This window comes from Castor canadensis, chromosome 3, assembly GCF_047511655.1.
Source record: "Castor canadensis chromosome 3, mCasCan1.hap1v2, whole genome shotgun sequence".
Taxonomy (NCBI): Eukaryota; Metazoa; Chordata; class Mammalia; order Rodentia; family Castoridae; genus Castor; species Castor canadensis.
In genome coordinates this window covers 121,520,215-121,526,552 of record NC_133388.1, presented here as the reverse complement: position 1 = coordinate 121,526,552, position 6,338 = coordinate 121,520,215, and the positions used below count along the sequence as shown (strand labels likewise).

Genomic DNA, 6,338 nt, shown 5'->3' with positions numbered 1-6,338 from the left:
GCCCGCGCGCGCTCTTCTCGGGGTTCGCGCTCCACGCACCCCGCGGGAGGAGCCGCGGTGACGCGGCGGCGGCGGGGAGGAAACGGCGGCGCCCGGCGGCCCTGCCGGGAAGGAGGAGGCGGAGCGCGCCCGGCCCCGCGGTCGCCGCAGCCAGGGAAGTGCCGCGAGGGTCCCGGCCGCACACCCACCCCGGCGAGGGCTGCCCCGGCCTGGATCGCCGCCTCTCTCCGGACTTTCCCGTGCCCCGGAAACCTTGAACTTGACCCGCCCAGCCCGCGACTCTAGAGACGCGGTGATCTTTGTTTCCTCAAGGTGAATTCGGGTTGTGCTTTGAGAGGTGTCGGTGGAGGCGCATTGTGCTCGCCGTGCGCCGCGTCTCCCCGCCTTCCCCCCGAACTTGGGGATCCGGGCACCGGAAAAGGTGGGAGCCCCCCCACCTGAGCTGCAAAGGGTGCGTGTTATCTGTGAGGATCAGGGATCGATCCGGGATGGGGCGGTCGCGGCGGTGCGGGGACAGGATCGTTTTTACCTGTGGTCCCCGAACCTGCTTCGCTAGGATGAGATTTAATGCGCTGCTACTCCTCAGTGCGCTGTGACTTGAACTCTTTCCCTCTCTTTTCAAGAGAATCTGCTCTGTTGGCTCCCATTAGTGTAAGCACTGGTTTGTAGCCATCTACAAGTGCTCCGAGATGTCAGATTCTGTCATTTTTAGTGACGCTTACTTGGAAAGATAGGAAAGAGAAAGGAGTCGCCTCTCGAAACTTAATATTTCACCAAATTTTGCACGGTGATTTTTGAACCATGGAGATAGGATTTCAGTCCTGCACAAAAGACTCTCCAGAGTGCCCTCGAGAGTCAAGAAGATAGAGCACCACAATTTCAAAATCTTTGTCAATGTTAAAAAAAAAAAAAAGAGAAAGAAAAAGAAAAGACTTGTGTGTTTTGATTCTCTCCCCTCTCACTAGGTTGAGTACTCACCCAACCCATCTGGAAAGTGACTCCTTTGTTTACCAAACACTGAGTTCTTACTATGCACTGGGCTCTTTCGTCATGCTTTATAAATATTAGCTCAAATGCTTAACTAAAAAAAAAAATTAAATTATACCAGCTGTAGCCATGAAGAGGCTGCGCATACTTTAGTTCCCCGAAATGTCACAGAAAGAGCTGGAAACAGTAGAGGAAGTTCAGGCGTATTTTAGGACTGGGTGTGCCTTCTGGTCCCTTTGGCTACCACTCCCATAGGACAAGCCTGTCACCCCTCAGTCCCTGCAGGAAGCGAATTTGTAGCTCCCAGAATAGGACCTATTTGCAGGCAGGTTCCCCACCAGATCCCAAGCAGCTTTTGTAAGTTTGGCTCTCTGCTCCACCATGGTGCCCTCAGCTAACCCTGCGGAAACCTAACTTCCCTCTTTCTTCAACCGCCACTGCACAGGAGCCTAATTCTGTTTTTTAAAAAGGAGCTTTGTACCTAATCTGTTTGACAATTCCTATGACATGGCTTACATGTAAGCGGCAGATTGAACTTGAAATGTACTATAAAAGAGCTTTTTTGTTTGTGCGCATTAACATAGTGTTTTATAATTTTCCTGGCGTTTGCTGTTAGTAGCATCGACTGGTTGGTTTGCCTCGGAAGGTGTCCATTTTGTGATTTGCATATTATATATAAAAAGAGTACTTTTCCAGAATAAAATGCCCTTTCAAATGAGCCCTGTGGCCTGATGGGCAAATTGGTAGAGACCTGAAATGGTGAATAAATAAGGGAGACACAGTTTTTGTCATTCTGGTGATTATAAATATAATATCCTGATCTGCCTGTAATACTCACTTTCTCCCTTCTTCCCTCCCTCCCTCCCTCCGTCCCTCCTGGTGCTTCTCTCTCTTTCATATATTTTAATTTCCTAGGAGGTGATTAAATGAGATATAAGCCTTATTTAATAGGACTATAAAGTGTCTTTTGGAGCAGGAAGGCTCACTTTCCTCTGATAAAATTTATGGCACCACAGACATTGGTGGCACTCATGAATTCAGCCAAACAACAGCAAACACTTTCATGGTTTACAAAGTGCCTCCAGGCATACCTATTTGTCTTCAGAGAGACCTTTTGAGGTCGGTAGTCATTTTTTATCCCTTGTTTGTACAACTGAAGAAACTGAGGCAGAGAAATGTTGGTGTGCATTAGCCCGGACTGCATAGCTGCAGGAGGCAGAGCTTAAATAGAGAGTAGGTATGTGGATGGAGCCTGGCACGTGCAGGCCTGTAATAAATATTTGTGGAATGAATGACTCCAAATGACTGTAGGTAGCTTGATCTTTCAAAACATGCCTCTCAAAATACCATCATAATTGGTTTGTGCCGAAGAGATTTCCCGGCCTAATTCAATGACTCTTGTATTTCAAATAGTATCTGCTATAATAACTTTTCTACAAAAGGGCCAGGAATGCCTTTGGGACTGATGTCTTCGGATTTGTCATCTCTGGTTCTTGAAAAATAAAATAGCTTTGTTGTTTTTTCTCCCTCACAAACATCCCGTCTTTGTCCTCTGATTTTGAGAGTTTGGTTTGGACACATGATCTTTATATTCTTGTTGATAGCTTTCCTCTGTATCTCTCTAAGCTGTTTAGATTCATGATCAAGTTCAAATGCAATGATTGTAGGTATTCTCATTGTTTTCTGAAGTGTCTGACATTACTGTGTGTTTCTGAAATGTTGCAATTCTTTAGAATAAAGCATAGGTTTTTTTTTAAAAGCAGAAAAATAATCCTCAACTATTTATATCCTTCAAGCATAACCAACTCTCTGTATCCTAAAGTATGTGATTCCCCAGACGGATAACCTTCAATTAGGAAAATATGGCCACTACCTGGTGGGAGGAATTGAGGAGGGTTACCAGGGAGAAATGAATGCCAAGATGGCCTTTCCCAGGAGGGAATTAGGTGGTAGGAAACCCTTAATGAAGCTAGATTGAGCCATCTGCCTGTCAACCTTCTGTAAGGGGGTGGAATAAAATGCTTTTGAAACCTGCCTTGTTTAAGAAACTGCTTTACCTTTTCCAAGCTTCGTTTTTCTCTCTCTTTTTAAAATTCATGTAAATTATCGTCTAAACTGCTGATTCATGAAACTCAAGTTATGTAACGTGTTATTCCTGACAGGCAGCTCCCACATTATTTTAAGTCTGTTTTCTTTTACCTGTTCCTTTTCTTATGCTGGAACGTTGGTTCTCATTCCCCCTATCTCCCATTTCATGGGGAAAAGTGATAAATCTAAGAGGTGCCAATTCCACATATTTTAGCTCATGTCAACATAATTTTAGCTCAATACTAGTGTTGAGTGAATTGTTGTTGCTAAGGAAGACGATGTGGAATTCAGATGTTGCAGGCCAATTCAGAGTGTTAACCAGGGACTGGAGGTGTGGCTCAAACGGTAGAATGCCTGCTTTGTGAGCGCAAAGCACTGCCATCAAAACAAAAACAAACAAAGCAGAGCATTAACCAGTAAAATAGTATTGCCTGTCCCAGGCTCTCAGAGGGTTTTCATAGAGAATTAGAGCAGTGGGTAGCATCCATGCAATATTCAATTCCTCAGGTCCTTTCCTTTTGTTACAGGTCTTGAATGCCTGGCAAAGTTTATCTCCTTATATCCAAGCTGAGCATGGTGTCCTCTCTGTAATCCCAGCACTCAGGAGGCTGAGGCAGAAGGATCTTGAGTTTCCGGTCACCCTAGGTTATTTAGAGAGAAACTGTCTCAAAAATAAACAAATAAACCAAAAACTCAACCTGTTGTTTTCCTTGAGTAGGTAGGTTATGGGTGAGTGAAAGAAGTCTAGGAGGAATTGTTGTGGGTTGAAGGACTGATAACATGTAAGGTGGAAAACAGGAGGTGTGTGGGTGAAAGAGGTATTAGTTAGAGCTCTTGGTGAAGGATTCCTGTGTGGTCCAGCCCTGCTTCCATTGTGGGGCCATACATATAGGAAGACCTAGGTGGGACTGAAGTCCAAGAAGGAGTAGAAATACCTATTAGCATGGTAAGGTATTAGTGGAAAGAATTCCTTTACACCACCAAGTGCAGAATTTTGTTGTGTTTGTTGCAGTTCCGGTGTTTGAACTCAGGATCTTGTACTTGCAAGCAGTTGACCACTTGAGCCATGCCCCCCTTTTGCTTTCCTTAGAAAAGGGTCTTGCTTTTACATCCCACCCTGCCTGAACAGGGTTGTGATCTTTCTATTTATGCTTTTCCCATGTATATTGGATGACAGGTGTCAGCCACTGCGCCCAGCTTTTTATTGGTTGTGATGGGGTCTCCTGGATTTTTTTCGTCTGGCCTTGAACTGTGATCCTCCTTGTCTCCACCTCTCAAGTAACTAGGATTATAGGCATGAGCCTGACTGAGAAATATTCTTACAGATAACTCTTTCCTTAGGCTACAAAGTCAGATTTTTTTTTCAGATAATTAAAAATGTAGAGAGTTGGTTTAGTGGCTTTTAACTTGAAAGCAAGGGTGATTTTGACAGGTTTTGGTTGAGTATGCCCTGAACTTTCTGTTGTTTTAAAGGCTTACTCCTTTTTGAGAATGCCTATAATATTGAGATAATACCATTTTTTTCAGTAATTTTGAAGAAATAATACTGTATTTACATAGCATGTAATAGTGAGTGTAATTGAGGTTAATTATTTCCTTTCAGTTTCCTGATATATTTGCTAGTAGCCAATATATTGGTATCAGCCAGTACCAAACATTTTGTTATTTAAAGGTGAAATGGATTTCATATAAAATATATTCGCCTACAGAAATGGGACTCACTGTTGATGACACTTCCTCAAGCACAGCAGGACTTTATCAGGACTTTTGAGAAGTAAATAAATAGTCTGCTGTTGCAGTCTAGCCTCCAGCCTGTGGGCTCCAGCTTCCAGAGTAGCTGGGACTAAGGCACATGTACCTTGTCCACAGTTACTCTGTCTTAAATAAAAATAGATTAAAGTTCATTTAAATTATCTGGTTTCCAACTTGGCATCCACACACATACTGGCATATAGGTAGGACCAGTATTTAAGCTGTATAAGCTGATGCATATGTATAATAAATGACCAGCTAAAAGGAAATTTTGTAACCATATCCTTAGCTTCCCAAGAAAATACTATATTTAACATCTTTTTTTTCCCTATTTTTACTTTGCTCTTGTCCCATAGTTTTTAAACATTATTCTTTTCTTTCTTTTTTCTGGCAGTACTGGGGCTTGAACTCAGGGCCTACACCTTGAGCCACTCCACCAACTCTTTTTTTGTGATGGGTGTTTTCGAGATAGGGTCTCGAGAACTATTTACCCAGGCTGGCTTCCATCCAAGATCCTCCTGATCTCTGACTCTGGAGTCAGTAGGATCTCAGGCATGAGCCACCAGTCCCTGGCCTCTTTTTATTTCTTTTTTTACAATTTCTTATTTAACATTTTATCACAGATATATATTGATCCACATAATTTTTTTCAGAAATAAAGTAAAAGGGGAAAATAAGAATCACTGTGTTGAGTCCACTGGTGTGCCTGTCCTCCCAGCTGCTTGGGTGCTTGGGAGGCTGAGGCAGGATTGTTTGAGTTTAGGAGTTCAAGGTCAGCAATATAGTGAGACTCCCATCTCTCTCTCTCTCTCTCTCTCTCTCTCTCTCTTTCTCCTTAATAACCACTATTAGCATTTTGAAGTATAACCTTCTAAACTTTGTGTCCATATACATATATTCTATGCCGTTTGAAAAACATTTCTCTTATACAGGCTTGCTTTGTTGGTTATGTAGTCAACCAACGTCATAGATTCCATGCACCTTTGAACCAGTTGTTTTACTGTGTTTCCTGGCCATCTGCCAACTCCAAACCTGGCTGACACTCTTGGAAATTTATACTACTGCTCATAAAGTTGATGAAGTGAAAGTGTATGGATGGACTGACGAATCCATTCAAATCAACGTAATACTCACTTTTAATAGGGGGCAGTCAATATTTATATTGTCAGTATATTTAAAATACAAGGTATTTAAGAAAAGAAATTATAGAGTATTCACATATAATTGATTATAATCACTAAAGCAACAATAATGGATTGAACAAAGGGAAAATCACAACAGCTGAATTTGAGAATATTCTCCTAAGGATAAATACATGGTTGAAGTAATTGGTTTAGCAAAGCTGCCACCAGAGGTGGCATAGGTGACCTTGAAGTTTTAGGATCCTATTACAGTACAGGCTGCCTCTGGGGTTAGTAATACTTAGAATCATTTCATTCACACAACTCCCTGTTTGCACACTAACACCTGTTTTCCCAGACAGCATCTGTCTGTGCTGACATCTCTTCACT

At 42.6% G+C, this 6,338-nt stretch overlaps 1 protein-coding gene across 4 annotated transcripts in view; it reads left to right on the top strand.

Moving 5' to 3' along the window:
* The window catches only part of Sgk3 (serum/glucocorticoid regulated kinase family member 3), a 153,091-nt gene that overhangs the window by 38,144 nt on the left and 108,609 nt on the right, over window positions 1-6,338 (top strand). The window contains exon 1 of one of the 4 annotated variants that reach the window (XM_074068582.1): window positions 101-312. The exons of 1 other annotated variant lie outside the window; for it this stretch is intronic. The gene's annotated coding sequence lies outside the window, so the exon portion shown is untranslated. Of the gene's footprint in view, window positions 1-100; window positions 452-6,338 lie in introns of those variants that run through there. 2 more of the 4 variants (XM_074068583.1, XM_074068581.1) reach the window with 2 other exon arrangements.